Below are 19204 nucleotides of genomic sequence, written 5' to 3'. Positions count from 1 at the left end.
AGCAAATGTTAAGTTGTGTTATTTAGACATTGTTGATACTTATTTGAATCCGCTGGATCTGGGCACTCCCTTATGTTCATTGTTAGCTACGAGAGTGCCATTGCTCCTAGAGTCTCTCAGTAGAAGGTACAAGTATATATGCATATATAAACATGCACACACAATATTATGATACATACATCTCTATATCTGTGTATCTACCCACATAAATATATCAAACAAACAGAAGTTCACATTGGTACCTCCAATTCCAATTTCACAGCTCAGGCCTCTTTCTAGCCTTCGTCCTTGTCATGTTTATAATTCACCTCTCTAACACTGTTAGATCTAGCTCCTGTTATCCTTAATACTGTTACTCTTTCCCCTCAACCCTCCTCTATGCAACTAATCTCCTCACCACAGGAGCCATATCTTTGGCCTTTAGCCTCACCATCATCCCCTCATTACTCCCCTTTCCCTGTCCTCATGCATACGTCCCTGTCTTCACTGCACCTCCTCAAATACATTGCTGGCCCCATGCTCCAACTATCCCTTCAGCTCCAGGCCCACTACTGCCTCCTGTGCCTTTGGCCATGCTATCACCTCCAAAGAAAGAGAAGTGGAAGAAAGGAAACTAGGTAACGGGAAAAGAGGAGAAATAGAAGGGTTTACTTCTTATCTTTCATGGTCTGAAATTTTACTCTGAAGTTTCTAAACTTGGATTTTTTTCTTGTTGAATTATTTTTCTGGTAGCACTTGGTGAGCACTTATAACAAGGAAGACTCATCACTTAGTTCTTAGAAATTCTTTGCCTCTGTTTCTCCAAGCATTGCTCTTCCTTTTTGTCTTCCGTCTCCTCTTCTGAAAAATTTTTAAGTCAATTATTAGAACTTCTGGATCTACCTGCTATATCTGCTAAAATTTCCTCCAGAGTTTACATCATTGCCTCTGTTTTATGTTCTAGAAGAAATCCTCAGCAATATATGATAGCTCAGCAATTTACTCTGCAGTAAATCCAGTGTTATTCAGTCTGTTTATTGAGTTGTGTATTTTAATGAGGGAATTTTTCATTTTAAAAATCTTTAACTGATTATTTTTATTGCTGTTTATTCTTGTTTCGTAACTATTTGTTCTTGCTTGTAAGGCATTTGATTAAATTTCCTGCTTTATTTCTCCTATAGGATTAAATATTCTATTAACTTTCTATTAACTCACTTCCTCAGGTGTAAGTTCTTTCTTGTTAGTTGAGGGGCTGAGCTTGTTAGCTGTCTTTCATGGTGTTGCTATGGGATTAATAAATCTCATTTAGACATTTATCTTCCATGATAGAATTTTCCTGCATATATGTTAGGCTGTGGCACTCTCCTAATGGTATCCGAATTGACTCTCAGTTTGGTTGATGTAGTTCTCCTGATAGAACACGATGTGGCTATAGTAAGGGCAGTATATCCTTTCAGGATGACTGTCTTAATGCCTTAGCACAGCAACTGTGACATGCTCCAGATGTAGAGGGCCTAAAGATTTTTTGGCCTATAATGACTTCCAATTATGATGACTTCCGAAGATAACCTGGATGCCTCCTAAACTTATGGCTGTAACTTTGGCTCATTGCTATAGCTGCCAGTCTCTTTCAGTAATACCTCACAGGCTTACACCCACCAAGAGTTTCCTTTCTTATTAAGGTTTCCCTCCATCCCTCCCTCCCTTCTTTCTGTTATTCTCTGGTTTTATGTCTGAAGAAGAGATATCAGCATGTGTTAGTCTGTATCATAGAACCAGAATCTGTCAATAAAACTTAGTACCTGTGTTAGTTTATGTAAACAGTGATATTTTATGTCTTTGGCTTCATAGAGATTGAATCTATATATCTGGAGTCTGAAGACTCTTCTGAATCATTCTCATCTATGGACAGTCATATGGAAAACAGTTCCTAGGAGACTAACTTCCTTAACATGTTTAGGATCAATACATGGGCACTATAACATGGGAGAGCACTAGGATTTTGTAAGCGTTGCCTATTTGATTAAACTCTTACATTCTTTTTATCTGTAATTGAATTAAGAATTTCTAGAAGTTAAATAACCTCTCTTGAAAGTCAGTCAATATTTCTGACAGATAACTATTGGAGGCCTGGCTATGATTCTTTATAAGCATGTATCGTTTGCCCCAATCTCTCCTAGCTTTGAAAATTTGATGATTTATTAAAAAGATTTGGCAATTTCTGTCGCCTTTAATTGTGTTGCCCGACTTTTGCCAGGTAATCTTTATCTTCTGCTATTGCAATGTTTCATTTCAGTGCTATTTCATAATGCAGTCGTTTTGAAAGTATTTTAAATGAAAATTTGGAATCTGAATTTGTCATGTGCAACTGTATAATGTGTGACACCAGTGCAAAAAAAGATCCCAACTCGAAACAAGGCTCTTCTTTTACTTAGATAAGTTTTGTCAATGTGCAGGCAATGCCAGCTACATCATCACTTCTCAAAGTTTCTTTGGTTGTAAAGTATGAAAAAAAATATACTTTATTTAGTCCAGGAAATTTGGTATTTTTGTTAAATATCTAATATGCTGAATTAGAGAAGGGAAAAAGACACAATAGTCACAAGGTAAGAAGAAGCAACTAAATTTGTCTATCAGATAGGTGTCCTCTGATTGTGTGGGAAAGAAAGGTTAACTCCAAATAGCTTAAGAAAAAGAACATATTGGCTCATGGAAGGAGAATCTTGGGGTTTGATACAGGACTCAGATGATATCATCAGGGCCTAGTTTTGCCATTTCTCTGAAATCTGCTATCTCCTGGGCTTGTTTTATTCTCAGGGTAGCTCTAGACCTAACTTCTCCAGCATTCAAGTCCAGAGGAGAAGGGAGAGTGTCTCTTCTCTGGCAGTGTCCTCACAAATCCCTGGAACCATTGTAATGGGACCAACTTGGGTCATGGGATCCCCACCCAAACTCCTGGCGGATCTGTTGCCCTGATTGGCCAGGGACCAGGTATGCCACCCCAAATATACAGATTGATTGTTGAGAGGTAGGTAAATAGTTTTCCATGGAAAACTGTGCAGTTTACTTGAAGAAGTAGGATATGAATATTGGGTAGTCAACAACAAAGTATCTTAGAGACATGGGTGGATATGAAGACAGAGAGAATAGGCTAAAAGCTCCCAATTGTAGAGTCTGAAGGTGGCTCTCAGTTTCTATTTGATAACAGAATTTATCGAGTTATGAAAATTTTTAAAGATCTCTCATTAGTTCTCTATCATCAATCTTATGTAACATCCCTCTTCTCATATATACACTAAAGACAGTTTATTTAGGATCAAACTAAAAAAAAAAAGGGCGGGGGCGTAGAACATGCAACTCTTGATCTCAGGGTTGTTGGTTTAAGCCCCACCCTGTGGGTAGAGATTACTTCCCACGGGGAATAAGAGATTATTATTTTATTTTAAAATAAAATCTTATAAAAAAAGAAAGAAAAGAAAAAAATTATATAGGGATAAAACAGAAAAAAGTAAATGTTTCCTTAATTGATCCAGGTGCACTTATGACTCATTATTTAACGCGATGATCTGGAGGACTAATTGCATTGCTCCAGTTGTCTCTGGTGAGTAGGGAAATCATAGCAAAAATTCTGTTGGCTAGCCATCTAGAGGTAAACCACACTGTATTTTTTGTTTTTCTCCTAAATCCCAAATACAGTATGCTGCTTCTGGTCAGAACGCGATTATTGTTGTTTACTGACCCACTCAGTAGCCTAAATATATGTAAAATATGATTGTAATGTGGTATTCCAGCCTCAAAGCTGATCTACTGCACCTTCCTCTTGAGATCTTAATGCAAACAAGCAGAACAGCCAGAAAATAAGCAGCTACTCCCTTTCATAACCAATAACACTCTTGGCCTTTCCTTGTCGCTCTGCCTCTCCTGCCCACACCAGTGGGACTAGATAAACACGTGAAACTGAAATGTTCTCTTCTCCTGTCATAAGATCATAAGTATGCTTGAGTGGTATCTTTCAGTGTCCTAAGGCTTTGTGCTGATAGGTAGAAGGTGTGGTCTCTCTTAAGGGTATTTGCATTATAAAAGGAAATTCTCAAGGACTCTAAAGAAGCCCTAGGAGCAGTAACTGGAATTGTGGAAGGAGAGGTTCTTTGGGGGAGATGCCCCAGCCCCACATTTTCAGTGGCGCAGCAAACATAGGCCAGGTGTTTTTCATAGAGTTTCTGCCTATAGATTTAACCTCACTGCCTCAAAGTGCATCCACTTCTGGGCCTGTGTGTGTGAATGACTTAAAGATACTAGAATCCTTCCCTCTTCCAGTTCATGAGAGAGTGAATAAATAAAGACTTGGCAGCCATTTCAGAGGCTGCTGACACCTGCTCCGGACAAATCCCAGGGCAGTGTGCTTTCCATCTTCACTGCATGTTGTGCACAAAGAAGTAAACTTTGTTTATCCTCCATCCAGCTAAAGATTATATTTCATGGCCAGCTGGTTCCCTGTGAGGCAGAATTTGGCTCCTTAAATATAGTACTTGTCTAGGTAAATGTTTAGGTTGTTAAAGAACATAAAATCACTTTTCATTTTCATTACTCTAATAGGGATTATTCATATGTTTATTGACAAATTTGTTTTGTTTTGTTTTGCTCCCTGCCCTCAGAACAGTATAAAAACCCCAAACATTTTATTACTGTGGAAGGAATTCTTTCTACTTTATCATTATTCACAGCACTGTCTTCCTGAGTCTGAGAATACAATCATAATAGGCCTGGAGTTGTTGGCATTCAACTAATATAAATATTCTCAGTTAATGTTGGGGGAAGGCTTTTTACTTTCTGGTGTATTTCTCTTTGGTGTTATGTAGTATCTTTCATACTCACGTCTGTCGTGATAACCTTGCATGCTTAGGATTAAAAACTTAAGTCCCAAGGGGAAAAACCTTAAGAAGCATATCGGCTTCCTGAGATCCATAAACATCTCCCAGAGCCCCGCCGTGAATACCCATAGTATCTCTTGCAACACCTTGCACACATGATGCAGCCTGTCATGCTTGTTATTTGAGTGAAAAAGATGTAAATAGTTTTGAATTATCTACGTTACTATCCCCAAATCAAAAATAGACCATAATATTAGCTCTTCTCATACATCTTCCGTTGTGGGTTATTTTGATGTTTATGCTGCTCATTTTCACGGAGTGCTAACCTGCCAGCGTGGGCCAGATCCTCATGAATGCGGTGGACTCAGATGTGACAAAGCTTCAGACTGTTTCATTATGTCCAGTGTGCCTGGTTTCACATAAAAAAGGGAGCCTAGAAGTGTCAGTCCCTGAAGATCAGAAAGCAGCCACCATGAACTAAGCTAAATGAGACACCTCTGATTTTTCGGGCATGACTGAGAAACCGACGGCGCCACAGTTGCGGAGGAAGAAGGCGCAGCAGAATGGAGTCAGGCTGTCTAGGTTCAAGAACCAGCTCTTCCCAATTACGAATGTGTACTCTTGGATCAATTATTTAACATCTCTAAGGCTCAGTTTCCTTGCTTGTGAAATGGAGATAATAATAGTGTCTAACTCACAGGGTTGATGTGAGGATTAAATGAGATCATGCTACTGAGAGAACACGGGACAGAGCCTGGCACTGAGTAGACGCTCAGTGAATGTTAGCTGTTAAGTCCTGTCTGCTGTAACTGCTTCTGGACTCTGAACTACTAAAGCTCTTGGAATCTGCCATGCTCCTTGTGGCACTTGATCTTGCATTAATTCATCTATCACCATCTATTGAGGTGACCTGAATCCCCGCCGGAGTGCTGAATATGCTTCACATAGTGTTTAAGTTAGCAGATTGCCTATTTTAGCGCTGTTCACATCAAACTGACCTCTGATAAATATTTATTCAGAGTTCTAAGTCAATACAAAAAAAGCTAAAGGAATATTGTGTTTTATTAATGCAGAAAAAGGGTCCAGTTTATAGAAGCCCTGCTTTATTCCTCATTGATAGGATATTGGGTTTGATTATGGTAAGCTATACCCTGAGAGTGACACTGGTAATCAGAAGCAAGTGGCAGGGGTGTGCGGGGAGGCATCTGGCAACCTTACATTGTATGCGAAGTGGTGGAAAAGACTGGATAAGGCAGGGAATAAAAATGTCTCTTTTTTGCTGTTTGATACTGGTGGAGAGGTTTGCAGTTTTTAGATTTCTATTTATAGTCACTTTTTAATAGAAATCCCCAAGGCTGGGTTGGGGGTAGTTACCATCAAGAGTCACCATACTTTAGGGGCGCCTGGGTGTCTCAGTGGGTTAAAGCCTCTGCCTTCGGCTCAGGTCATGATCCCAGGGTCCTGGGATTGAGCCCCTCATCGGGCTCTCTGCTTAGCGAAGAGCCTGCTTCCGCCCGCTTTCTCTGCCTGCCTCTCTGCCTACTTGTGATCTCTGTCTGTCAAATAAATAAATAAAATCTTAAAAAAAAAAAATAAGAATCACCACACTTTAGAAGCCCTTACTTTTGGGGCATCTGGGTGGCTCAGTCAGTTAAGCGTCTGCCTTCGGCTCGGGTCATGATCGGGGGATCCATGATTCCTGGGATCCAGTGCCGCATTGGGCTCCCTGCTTAGGCGGGAGTCTGCTTCTCCCTTTCTCACTCTCCCTCTGCTCTCTCTCTCTCTCTCTCGTAAATAAATAAAAATCTTAAAAAACAAAAAAAGAAAAAAGAAAAAAAGAAATCCTTACTCTTGCAGCCACTATGGCTTTATTTCTAGGTCTAGGTCGGCTTCATTGTCCTTCCCTTCTCCGCCCCCCGCAGTGCTCCCTAAAGGCTCTTCAGTCTTTGCCCAGGGAGCACCTAACCAGTTTGCCGGAGGGGCCCTCAGCATTGCTGAATCCTGAGTCAGCCTCCCGCTGTGCCCTGCTTTTCCCCCCAGCTCAGTAGGTTCTAAAGCACTGGAGTCGAAACTAGAGGGAAATTGGAACTAACAGACTGTAGATAGCCAACAGGCCTGGATTCCTGGTCAGGAAGCAAGAACTGGGTTCGACAGAGTGGATTCAGAGCTCTGTCTTTTTGAGTTTGGAGACACACCCTTCAGCTTTGCCACAGAGCCCTATCCTCGATCTCAGACTGCCCAGCACCTTGAAGGTCCCCCCCACCCCCACCCCACCTCAAGTGATTGTACTATATAGGTCTGTTTGCTGTTTTATTTTTTTAATCATTAATGCAAAAAAGAATATGGTTTTTCTATGAAATTAAAAAAATTGCCATATGTCTGCTATATTTGGCTTGGAGACTAAATATCTAAATGTGTTGGTCAAAACTATCAATGAAAGTACCAAGAACTGCTTTCTTTTGTGATCTGATGTTTGGGATCATTGAATCTTGCACCTGAAAAACCAAATACTTTGATTTTCTGCTCATTTTTGTTTCTGAAATCAGAGGTAAGTGTGATTTCTGGCTATTATTTCCAAGTCCATCCCCATGTGGATTCTTCTGCCCTTATAAGCCTTCTACCTTCCTGACTACCTTTCATGGTGGCTCAACTGTGTGTTTGGATGTTTCGCCAATAACTCAGATTTGCTGTTTTCCCATCACACTAATATTCTCCATTACTTTTTGTTTTGTTCTGTTTTTTTTTCAGCAAGAGTTGTAATTCATGTAATTGTAGGATGTTTGTTCGATGTAAACTCTTAGTCCTATCTGAGAATATTTAAAACACTGTGTTCTTTGGAAGCGCCTAAGGAATAATATTTTAACACATAGTTTTTATTTTCGCCGAGCCCTCTTTAAGCCAAGGTAATTTTGTTCCATGTTGTGTAATGTTCTCACTTGTGATTCTTTCTGCAGGTTTCTTGTTTTCTTTTTTGAATCACAACAACTGAAGGGCAACAACAGCTGCTGGAGTTTGTCAGACATTTTAGGTTAGTTTTCCCCTTTGCATGAACGGGTTCCATGACCATCACCAAAGCGGGTATATGTTGAGATTGCCACCCGCTGGTGAAACAGAGAATTTTCATTTTCACCAAATAAGAAAACATACTTGTTTTCTGTTTTTAGAGTATGGGCTTATACATATAGATTCTTTAAAAAATGTATTTCATACTCCATTAAAAGAATAAAGAATTTCACTATTATGAAACAATTTAAAGCCTTATGGAAAGAACAAAAAAGCCATTGTTATAAAACCATTTGAAACCTTTATTTACATCTCTCATAGCCTCTACAAAGTGGTGAAGTGGGTAAAAAAAAAAGCTTAGAATTAATTATGTCAAAGTGTTATCCGTGGTTGCTGTTGAATACTAAGATTAAGAGGGATTAAAATAATTTTTTGTTGCTTCTTTATACTTTTGTTTAGTTAGTATTTTTTCTGCAGAAAGCTTGTATTGATTTAACAGAAAATATAAATCTGAAGAGGAAAAATAACTATATGTGTGTATATAAATCGAAATGTAAGTCTTCAATAACAGCACTTTATAGAGTGTTAAAAAAAAAAAAAGCACCACCCTAAATCAATGCCACATTTAACTAAACAGATACAAAAGGAACAAAAGCTCTGAGATTGAACTGCGGCTTTCATCACTCCACTAGCACAAATTTTAAATTCAAATGCATACATAAGAATTTATTATGTGATAAAGATGCCATTTCAACTTCATGTGCAAGGATGCTTGGTTACCTCACATCATTTACCAAATATATTCCACATGTGAAAATTAAAAACATAAAATAAATTTTAAAATACAGAAATGAATATTTAAACTAAGCAAAAATCCAAAGGAAAAATTATAAAGGAAAATATTGAAAACTTCTGTGTAAAAATATTACCATAAAAACAAAGGAGAAGCTGGGAAAAAATATTTATAGCATATAGAACTGACAAAATAAATATTTTTTTAAAGGCCTATGAGCATTTGAAAAAAAAAAGTTAAACTTCATTACTAATCAAAGGATTATACATTTTTTTGAGATGAAAAATTTAGGTATAAATTGGCCAAGATTTAAAAAATACCAATGATGTCAACTATAGAGCTATTTTCTATTTAAAGTTATTCCTTAAAAAGGCATTTAATGACATGAAAAAATGCCCATATCAAATATAGTTTACAAGTAATAAGAATTAAATAATAATGCAGTTTATAGCTCTCCAGAAAAATATTATTCCAAAGTTTTAATAATAATTTTTTGTAATACTAGAGTTATTGGTGACAGTATCCTTCTTCGTGCGTTTCTGTATTTTTTGACTTTTGGCAGTGCAAATTACAAATATACAATATGCTCATTAAAATTCACTTGAGTACAAAATAATACAGGTAGTTTGATTACTAATTAATAAAAATAAGAGCATATGTATATATATACATATCTATATTTGTAATTCATCTATGTAGATTAAAATTGTTTTAGAGTTTAATAGTGATTATTTGTATGGTTATTTGTTTATATTTCTATGGTTACAGGTGATTATTTCCTTCATCATTCATTTTGTAATTATTTTACTACTGATAAAAATGTACATTGTATTACTGAAGATCATCTTTAGGATGATCAGGAAAGACATGGAAAATATTCGTGAAAATTTAATAGTTAAACGAGGGAACGTATATGCAGTATAGTAGTTTGGTAGAAGTAGAAGCATATATCTATTTTATTCATACATATGTATGAATAGATTTTTTAAACTTGGAAGGGCAGTGTTTTAAAGGTTTAATGGTGATTGTATTACTATGAATATAGTCGATAGTTTTCTTATCTTTCTGACTTAACTAGAAATAATAAAGTCTATCCATATATATCAAATATATACATTGAATTTTATACTTTAAATATGTTCAGTTTATTGTGTTGATGATACTTCAGTAAAGTTGTTAAAATATGTAGTTTAAAACTGCTCAGTAATAGAAACAGTTCTCATCTTTTCTTTCTGAAAAGAAAATTAAATGTTTAAAAAATGTAGCGTTACTTTTAACTAGTCCAATGTTTATTTCATCCCATTTGTGTAGATATGTGGAATACTCAAGACATTTAAAACTATTTCTTCGCTGGCATTTGGCACAGTAATGAATCAGCATTTTAAAACAAATTTGGATCTGCACATTCTTTTCTAGGGTAGAGGGTGTGGGGTGGAATCTCTACTTATCAAGATAATGTTAATCCCTATCATGTGCAAGGAGCCAAGTACCTTGTGGAAACAGCTATTTTTCCATTGAAAGAAGGTGATTTCTTATAATTAACAAACTTGCACAAGCAAACAAACATGATTTGACTTTTCAGAAGGAAACAACTTACTCAGATATTAGAGTCTCATTAACACATCCTGTGCCTCAGCAGTAATTTTATTGATTATGTGAACTGTTAAATAGTCCATCTGCAATGCAAATGTAACTTTAAAATTAAAAACCTGACATCAATTTATTTTCCTCCAGCAACTTCAGAGCTAAATTAAATAAAACCCTTGATTTGAGGCAGCCAACCTTTTCTGATAAAGCTTTCAAATATCCGGCATGTTAAAAGTGTGTTGCTAGGTACGTGAAAGATGATACTAGACAAAGAACGACACTGTTTCAATCATTTTTTAATAAAGGAAAATATATAACTCTCCTGTGTAGCTGCACACTGCTCGACTGGTGGGCAATACTAATATGTGTCCAGAGATACGATGATGTATCTGCTAGTCTTGCCGAGCTCTGCTGAGACCTCTTGTCCTGATGCTCCTGTGTGACAGCTGGCAGTGTCGTCGTCCATTCTGCCTTACTTGTAAGGTTTGCACTTGAAAACCCAAGCAGCTAATTTTAAAATAGTAATGCATGGCACAGGCATAAAGAATGAATGAAAATACTCATCCCTGAGGCATGTCATGGGTTGATTATAATAAAAATTCCTTAATTATTTATTAGTAGTTGCTTTATAAATCACTCTGGTTTTGCTGAAGGGTATAAACTGAGATGGGAGAGCAGAGCTAGAGAGGTGAAATTGTCAGGGGACACCGTAGTGAAGGGTTTCATATACCACACAGATGCCTTTTGACTTTATCCTGTAAGTGATGTGGAAACAGAAATCTCTTAACAGGAGATTGAAAGGTCAGATTTGTGTTTTCTCTGTGTGATAGCAGATGGATTTGAGGGAGACAGAGAGGCAGGTAGCACTTAAGGTGAAAGACCATGGAAGCCTCAAGTTGTAATATGGGGAGGGGGGAGAATGAGAGGAAGCACCAAAATATTTGAAAAGGAAAGCATATCGGAAAAATATTCAGAAGGATTTGGTAGTTGAGTGAATATGGGGGCCAGAGGTAAAGTCGAGGAAAGAATTGAATTTTCTTCTTTGTATAACTGGGTGATGGTTAACTCCCTTATCTGATATTGAAATCACAGGTGCTGATGGTGATTAGAAGGGGGAAACATAAGTAGCTGGTTGACCTACTTTCCTAATGGAGACATGCAGTCACTCAGAAATTTTACAAGAGCAAATTGTATAGACAGACGTACAATAAACAATGACAGTAAAATTACAGACAAACCCCTCCAACTAAATCACAAAAGGCCAGGAAAGCATAAGAACCTTTTTATGAAGCTGATGTCAGAGACATGAACAAAGATGGAACAATCAGATTGCATTAATTGTATTTGTTATGTTGCAACGGCAATGATTTTACTCCAGCAATAATGAGGTCTGTTATAATGGGCATTCACCTTGTATCCCACCTATTCATTCATTAGAATGAGTTCCCCCCCCCCCTTTGACAAAGTAAATACACAATAAGATCAAATAAATTTTGATGATTGCCAACAGATGGTGAGGGGCTCAACCTCAGACCATCTGATCTTTCGCTTTTCAGTTCTTTCCGGCTGTTCTTTCTACTTAATTACCTTCCCCTCACTTCCTAATCCCTTCCATGTAATTCTACACCAAGATTGGGTCTAGCACTCTCTATTAATTTTCCACAGCCTACACTCCTTTCTGATAAGATATTCTTTCTTTATAGCTGTGTTGCTAATGGATCTAAACAGTCTGGTTTTAGCAGAACCTTTCAATCCTACTTGAACCATGTCTTTGCTCAATTTATTAATTCAGTTTAATGCTGAGAATTTAAAACCGACTCTTACAGTTTAATCTCATTTCACATCTGACACAATGGATCAACGACCAGTAATTTTACGCAATCAAAGAACTATTTTAACTGACCTGTCTTTTAAATCCTTCTCCTATGAGACATTTATTTTTTCCAATCACTAAAACAGACTTACCAGAGTGATATATGTGTTTCGGTGAGAAATTTCCTTTATTACATGAATGCGTCTATGCATTTTTTATGAATGGAGCAGAGAGTGTATTGCTATAATAGGTATTTTAATGAAATTTTAGGCAAGTGCATAAAGGATAGGAATTCAGGGAAGCTCAGAAGGCATCTCCTAACATAATTTACTATAGACTCTGCATATTTACATAATCCATATCTAGACAGAACCTTCTTTTTTCTTTTGACAAGTACATTTTAATGTCCAGTTCAATATTAGGAGGCTGCTTCTGTGTCCTGTTCAATAGTCCCTAATAACACTGCTTTCCTGAGGTAGACTAATAGAATTCTGTTGATTGAGACTTCCTGCACTCCACGTATGTTCTCGTGTTTCTGTCGTGTTTAGCAGTAGTTTGTTTAACCAAGTGCTTGTTCTTTTGATACAGAGATTGTGCATTAAATACTATATACTGCTAAGGATTTGTAATAGAATAAGGCTTGGTTTTAAAGATAGCATCTATGTTTTGTGAGTGCCAGTTAAAAAAGTCACTATTTTTTTCTGATAATGAAAGCAATATATGTTCATTTAAATTTTTTTTTTTAAATACAGAAAAATAAGAGGAGAAAACTCCGACAGTACCCATCATCTCTTTAGAGATGGTGGCTATTCAATTTTTGCATATACTCTTTCTGGATCGTGTATGCATATCTATATAAAATGAAAATTCTAAAGCAGTCTTGGACTTGTAGATAGTGATTTTATACAGATAACCATTACACACATTTAACTTATGTGAATTTTACTCTGTGTGCATGTGAGAGGACAACAATTTAAACAGATTTTTTAAAATTTCCCCTTCATTTTGTTCACAAGTATATGCCCCAGAATAAGCACGAGATGGGTGATAGGAATTTACTGTTTCCTTAGTCTCTGTGTCTCAATTCCTGTGTATCTTTTATGGTATGTGCATCTTGCTACAGTGACCATGACTCCAGTGGTTAAAAATACATATTTTTCCTACAACAAGGTCTAAACTCAGACCAGCTGCTTTGATGCTCAATCACAGACACAATGACCTATTCTAATGCTAAAAAGAAAAACTATGATGCAGTTATGGTATTTGCTCTCCAACCTGGGGATTTTCAAGGGTAATGTTAACTATATGAGATTTTTTTTTTTCATCGTGATTTAAAAACCTGTCTCCTGCCTGAGAGGCAACTTCTAATCTACTTGTTTATTTTAGTATATAGTTATTAATTCCCCCCATATCACTAAGTATTCCTGGAGAACATTCTTCCTAACCGTATTGCAGTCCATCATACGGATGTGCCATATCTACTCTAACCAATCCAATATTATTAGACATTTGGTTAATTTCCAATCTTTTGCTATAATAAGGCTATGACAACTGTTGAGCCTGAGATATGATACGAGAGTCGATCATTATTTTTGTGCAAGTACTTATGCTGTTGTAGTGTCTTCCCTTTAGGCCCTTCTATCATGTTCATGCCAATAGGTTATAGGAGGCAGGAGAATGTGATTTCACCATAGCCAACTGGGGATCGACTTCAGTGGAAGAGGAGGTAGTCAGACATACATTTATGAGTACAACCTTTTGGTGTTTCTTGGAGACTCCTTACCAGGACACCTTCTGTTCAGACGGTTGGATTGGCACTTAGGCATGCGAGCCAGTTCAAAGAGTGGATTTGCTGTGGCTTTTTTGAGAGCTCCAGGGTTCTGGTTCCTTCTGTCAGCTTCATGCTGCGAATAGCCATGGCATTTCTCAAAGTTTGAAGACTTCTGTGATTCATGGGCTTGTCTTTCATACCAGTATAGCGCTCCCTCTCCAAGCTTAGGTTGCTCTGGGCAGCTGCATGAGAGGACAGCTATGTGCTTAGATTTGGACAAGGGAAGAAAACTAGAGTCTCACTCTTCATACAAACTCTGCTTGCTCAAAAGTCTTTAGAAAAATTAAGGATTCATTTCCTAGGATACATTCCAGGGTGTGGAATAATAACTGCTCAAAAGTATAAAAATATTTTTAAGGCTTTTGGTACATACTGACAAATTGCTCCCCAGAAATTTTGTACTGATTTATACTCATGCCAGCTGTACATAAGACTGATATTTTGGCTAAAACACTATTATTTTTAAAAGAAGGATAGTCATTGACCAGTTAAGATCGTACTTTTTGTTTCTTTATTAGACAAGTTGAACATTTTTTTTTGTATATTTAATGGCATTTTGTCTTTTTCTTTTTTTTTTCAGAATTCATGTTCTTTGTCCCCACCACTGAAGTTTTTTTGGTACAGGTATGTGTTTTTTTAATGTCTAAGAACTTTTTGTGTTTTACATTCTTATCTGAAGACAAAGTACTCAAACCACATGAAATAAGATACATATTTTTCAGGAGGAAGAAGTGACAGGAAAAGAGTGAGAGGATAGATAGGCTGCATACCTCCAAATAGAGATGTTGTTTATGGCCCTTCATGCCCTTGCCCTCTTGAAAAATCGCCCCACCCGTGGCTTCTGATGCCTAGGTGGCCAGGTGTTATACCACATGACTTTAATGATCACAGTTGATGGGATGTCTACTCAAAGGTCATCAGTTAGTAGGCTGCCAGGGGATTTATGAACTGCACCAAAATTTCTTCCTAAGGAATTAGGATAGCAAGGGGAAAAAAAAAAAAGCTGCCAATTAATAGTAGATCTAAAAAGACAAAACATGTGGAATATGAACGAACCAGATTAGTGGGAGAGCTGCGGAGAAGAGGGTCACAAATTCCTGCTCCTGAGATCTCTAAAGCCCCCTTAAATAAAGAGGCATTTTCCAGCTCCGGTTTCAGCAAAGCTGTTTACCTTTCCCACTCTATGTCCCTGCTGCATGAGCTTCCCTGAGTCATCTCTATTATTCACAATTAAGTGAACTTGAAGAAACAGAATGATTCCAAGGCAAAGTACTTATGCTACAGATTTGAAACTACCTCAGTTAGAATTCCATACATATCCCAGCAGAGTCATTTTTTAGTTAATTCTTTGATTTAACAATTTGTTCAACATAAAATCATTGAGCATGCAGTCTATATTAGGTTTTGGGCTAGGTGATAAAGGAGATACAGAGACGAATCAAACAATCTCTGTGATCTTGAAGTATACAGTTCCATCACACTTTTCTACATAGTGTGGTCTTTCATTACTGCAGAGTGTCAGATCAATGGTGACCAACTAGTTGCTAGGCAACTTGAAAGATAGGAATACAGATCTGAGGCAGCTCCATTCTGATATGTATTTTTCTTCAAAATGTTTGTCAAGAACTGTGGAGGGTCTGAAATTTTCTCTGCTTTAAAGCTGAGATGTTAGCCAGCCACAGTTTAACAAATGCTGGCAGAAGACATGCAACTTCTAGATCAGAGACAAAGGAGATATTACTCACAGCAAGGCAAGCAACAGAAGCTTTATGTTTGCTTCCGGTTCCCTTGCCCCCAGGGCCTGTGGGGGCAGTGCAGAGCAACCCAGCTGGACCCGCCACAACAGAGGAACACAAAGCATAGGGAACCCGAATGTTTTACAGTGGGCTGCAAGCAAACCTGCCAGACATTTGCCCTGTGGGAGACATTATCTTTATTACATTGGACAGTAACCTGTTCTCCACTCTGGAAGGAGACACTGTCTCCCTCTTTCAGGGCTGTTCATTATCACTCTACGAACATCCCTGAGAAGATAGTCCAGAACAAATGTTATCAGTACCTTTGTCTGCAAGGTATTTTGTGGCATTGTCTCCCTATAATATTTTTTCTCTGGTTAATGTTTTCAGGCCGTTTAAATTTCTGGTTCTTGTTTCTACTAACTCTAAGTATCTATTTACTCTAAGATAGCCCTACAGTCCTCTGTTTTTGCTGTTCACTCTACATCTGTTTACTAGGTGTATGAGTTAAAAGATTTTTGTTTTATGTAATAGAAATCAACTTTCCTCTAACTTAAGTGAAATAGATAGTGGAAGGATACTGGGTTATTTCATAATTCAAAGCACAACCCAAAACCTACTATGGTTCTACAATCTCATCAGCAGAAGTTTATGGCCTCCCCTAGAGTGCTGTCATTAGCATGCCTCAACTTCATTGGCTCCCAGTCTCTGTCATTCTCCACTTCAAGTTTTACGTTCTCAGGAAAGAGGAGTCAAATGGCCCTGGTGGCTAAGGATCTGCCTCTTCTATTTTTTCAGTTATGGAAGGGGAAAGGGCCATAAAATCATAGGCCTAGTAAATCTTAGCTGTTCCCAAATTAGAAGAGATCATTTTTGGGGAGCTTTGGAAGCCTTCCCAATTGCTTTCTACTCTGTCTGGATTTGTTTTGATTGATATTCCATTTGCTTGTAAGAGAAATACGGTTATTGTATGCAATTTCTTTTTTTTTTAATCAATTAAATACAGTTTTGCTTTGCCTGTTATTTTCTTGGCCATCTCCTGCCATTCTTCAAAAAAAATTTTTTTTTTTGAGTCATTTTCTAACCTGATCCAAACCAGTTTAGTGATTCAGGAGTTTTAGATAAATATAGGTAGCTTCTAGTGGTTGGAGACCAATTGGACTATCTGTCTTTTCATGTCAATCTTATTATCAAGTGGCAGGCTACTAGTAGAGCAAGGCTTAGCTCAAATTTTGTTAATATTAAATATTTATTAAGTAGTCATTTATCTTAACAATCATTATTTCAACAATAAAAATTTACTTTTCACATCTTTTATGCTAATTAATATATCCCCTGATGTAGCTTTCAGCAATGCCCATTTGAAATGGCACAGCAGCCACCTCTAAAGCTTAGGTTTTCCTAAGTAGGGTATCTCCAAGTTCACTCATCAGCCCTGGAGTGTGGACTAATGTCCACACACACACATACATACATGAGTCGTCCTGTGGAAGTATTTTTTAAAGTAAGTTACCAGACCACAATATAATAGGTCAGAATTTAGGCATTTAGTCATGCACTCATGCTAATTTTCATACTCCTTTGTAATTAACATTCCTCCTGACTGGATTAATTGGGTTTGCAATAAGTAATCACATTTATAATACTGCAACTGTTCCCAAATTAATTGCTCACGAGTTCAATGAGCCATTACATGTTCTCATTTAAAGCAGCTTAGAGCCCATGATTTTAGAGCTGTGGCCCTAAACATTTCGGGGAGAGGGTCACAGAATCATCCAAGAATATGTTAGTAATACAGTGACACAACTAAACCAGTTGTTCCCAAACTTTGAGAATACATGGGAATCACCTCAGTGGTAGTCATTGAAAAATGAAGATACCTTGACTCCCCCCAGCAATTCTGGTTAGGTAGCTACTGTACGGGCTCTGGAAAACCTTTAAGTATTGCACACCATCTTCCTAGAAAAAGGCACATTTGCACCCACTTCCAACCTCACCAGTGATCTTAAGGGAGCGTTTCAGAACCCTGTGGCGTTAGTCGAGTACAGTTTTCCTTACCTCTGGCTGCATATTACAATCACAAAGGGAGTTTTAAAACAATATTTCAGACCAATTCTTAATATGAGTGGTGTAGGGTGACTAAACTGTCTGTATGGTTTTCTCCCCCAACCCAGAATGGAGATTAGAGGTTTTCCCCAATGAATCAATCTATTTTACTGAATTAGACTCACTTGACAGATACCTAGCAAAAGTGATAATAAAAGGAAGCCCACTTACCCTGTATATCTTACAAAATACACAGTTTAATTTGTGTATTGGTGAGAAGGCCCATCATTTTTGGCATTGATTTGTCTTTCTCTTTTCAAAGGTTCAAAGGATTTAGTGGACTTTGTACTCTGTTTGATAGATAGCCCTCCCAAGCTTGGGAGAAGAAAAGCAAGACTCTTTTTATAATTTATGGTGACAAGGTGAGTGTTTATTGTGACATTTAAGTTGAAGATTATCTAAGAATACATGTGGAGCTTCACATTAGCCAATGTGAATATACTATATTGTAATATTTAATGAGAAATAAATATTCATTATGAATAAACCCAGAGAAAGGGTTATATAGACGATTTTCTAGATGTTATCTGAGTAAAGTCTTTTTTTATTCTTTTGATTAGGAACATATCTTATGATGAGCAAAGTAGTTGATGGAAACTTTAATTTAGTGACATTGATAAGGCTTAAAAATTTGTTTAGACTTTTGTATTATAAGGAAGAGGAGACCTATAATGAGGGATAGAAAAACCATGTTGGAAATGACTATAATCCACCTTCTTTGAAGGATCCACTTATAATAATACTCATAAAGACATTCAAAGCACTGGCTATAATAGGTGACTTAATGATGTTTAAAGCCCTTGAGTAAATTCATATAGGCCAAGAAATTTCCCCAAGGACATGGATTTAATAATTATGATCATCGCTTATGCTGATAACTCTTGAGTTAGAATTTCTGCTGCCAGAGACAAAGTTTTGTTTTGTTTTGTTTTGTTTTCAAACAACTTTTATTTCCTCAAAGTCTTCCTTAACCCTATGGAACAAGAAGCTGCCACTGTGTAGGGCCCAGTATAGGGGTTTCTTTTCTACTCCCTCCCCCCAATATAAAAATATAGATATATTTTTTTGTGGTCCCAAAATCTTGTGCTATGGAGGGAGGGATGGGGTAGCAGGTTCCTGCTTTGTCCTATCTCAAGGTGATGCTCTGCGATGCCTCAGAAGAGGGTGGCTGGCATTCCAAGGAGTTATGGTTGTCACATGGAATCAACAGCTGAGGGAGGGGACTAGCATATTTCTCACTGTGTTCCCATCTTGGGGCTATATACTGGGCATGAAGATTGAGGCATCAGACCCGGGGAGAAACAGTGAGTGGGGGAGATTTGGGGACAAAACAAACCTCAGGTTGGCCCAAGGGCCCCCCGCTGTAACAAATCCGGGACTGGGAGTCAGACAGACTACAGGAAATAGGAGAAAAGGCAGGGGCAGAGCGGGGCCGTGGGGGCCCGGCCTGAGGCAGCCCTGGTGCAGAGTGGGGTCCCGGCTCCG

General features: G+C 37.6%; 1 long non-coding RNA gene across 1 annotated transcript in view; it reads left to right on the top strand.

Annotated features, from left to right (window-relative positions):
- The window catches only part of LOC308351981, a 61383-nt gene that overhangs the window by 35121 nt on the left and 7058 nt on the right, over nucleotides 1-19204 (top strand). The window contains exons 3-5 of the long non-coding RNA XR_013967622.1: nucleotides 7805-7878; nucleotides 14458-14501; nucleotides 17982-18081. This is a non-coding gene — a long non-coding RNA (uncharacterized lncRNA). The remainder of the gene's footprint in view (nucleotides 1-7804; nucleotides 7879-14457; nucleotides 14502-17981; nucleotides 18082-19204) is intronic.

This window comes from Martes martes, assembly GCF_963455335.1.
Source record: "Martes martes genome assembly, chromosome: 11".
Classification (NCBI taxonomy): domain Eukaryota; kingdom Metazoa; phylum Chordata; class Mammalia; order Carnivora; family Mustelidae; genus Martes; species Martes martes.
This window is presented reverse-complemented; position numbering and strand designations above follow the sequence as displayed.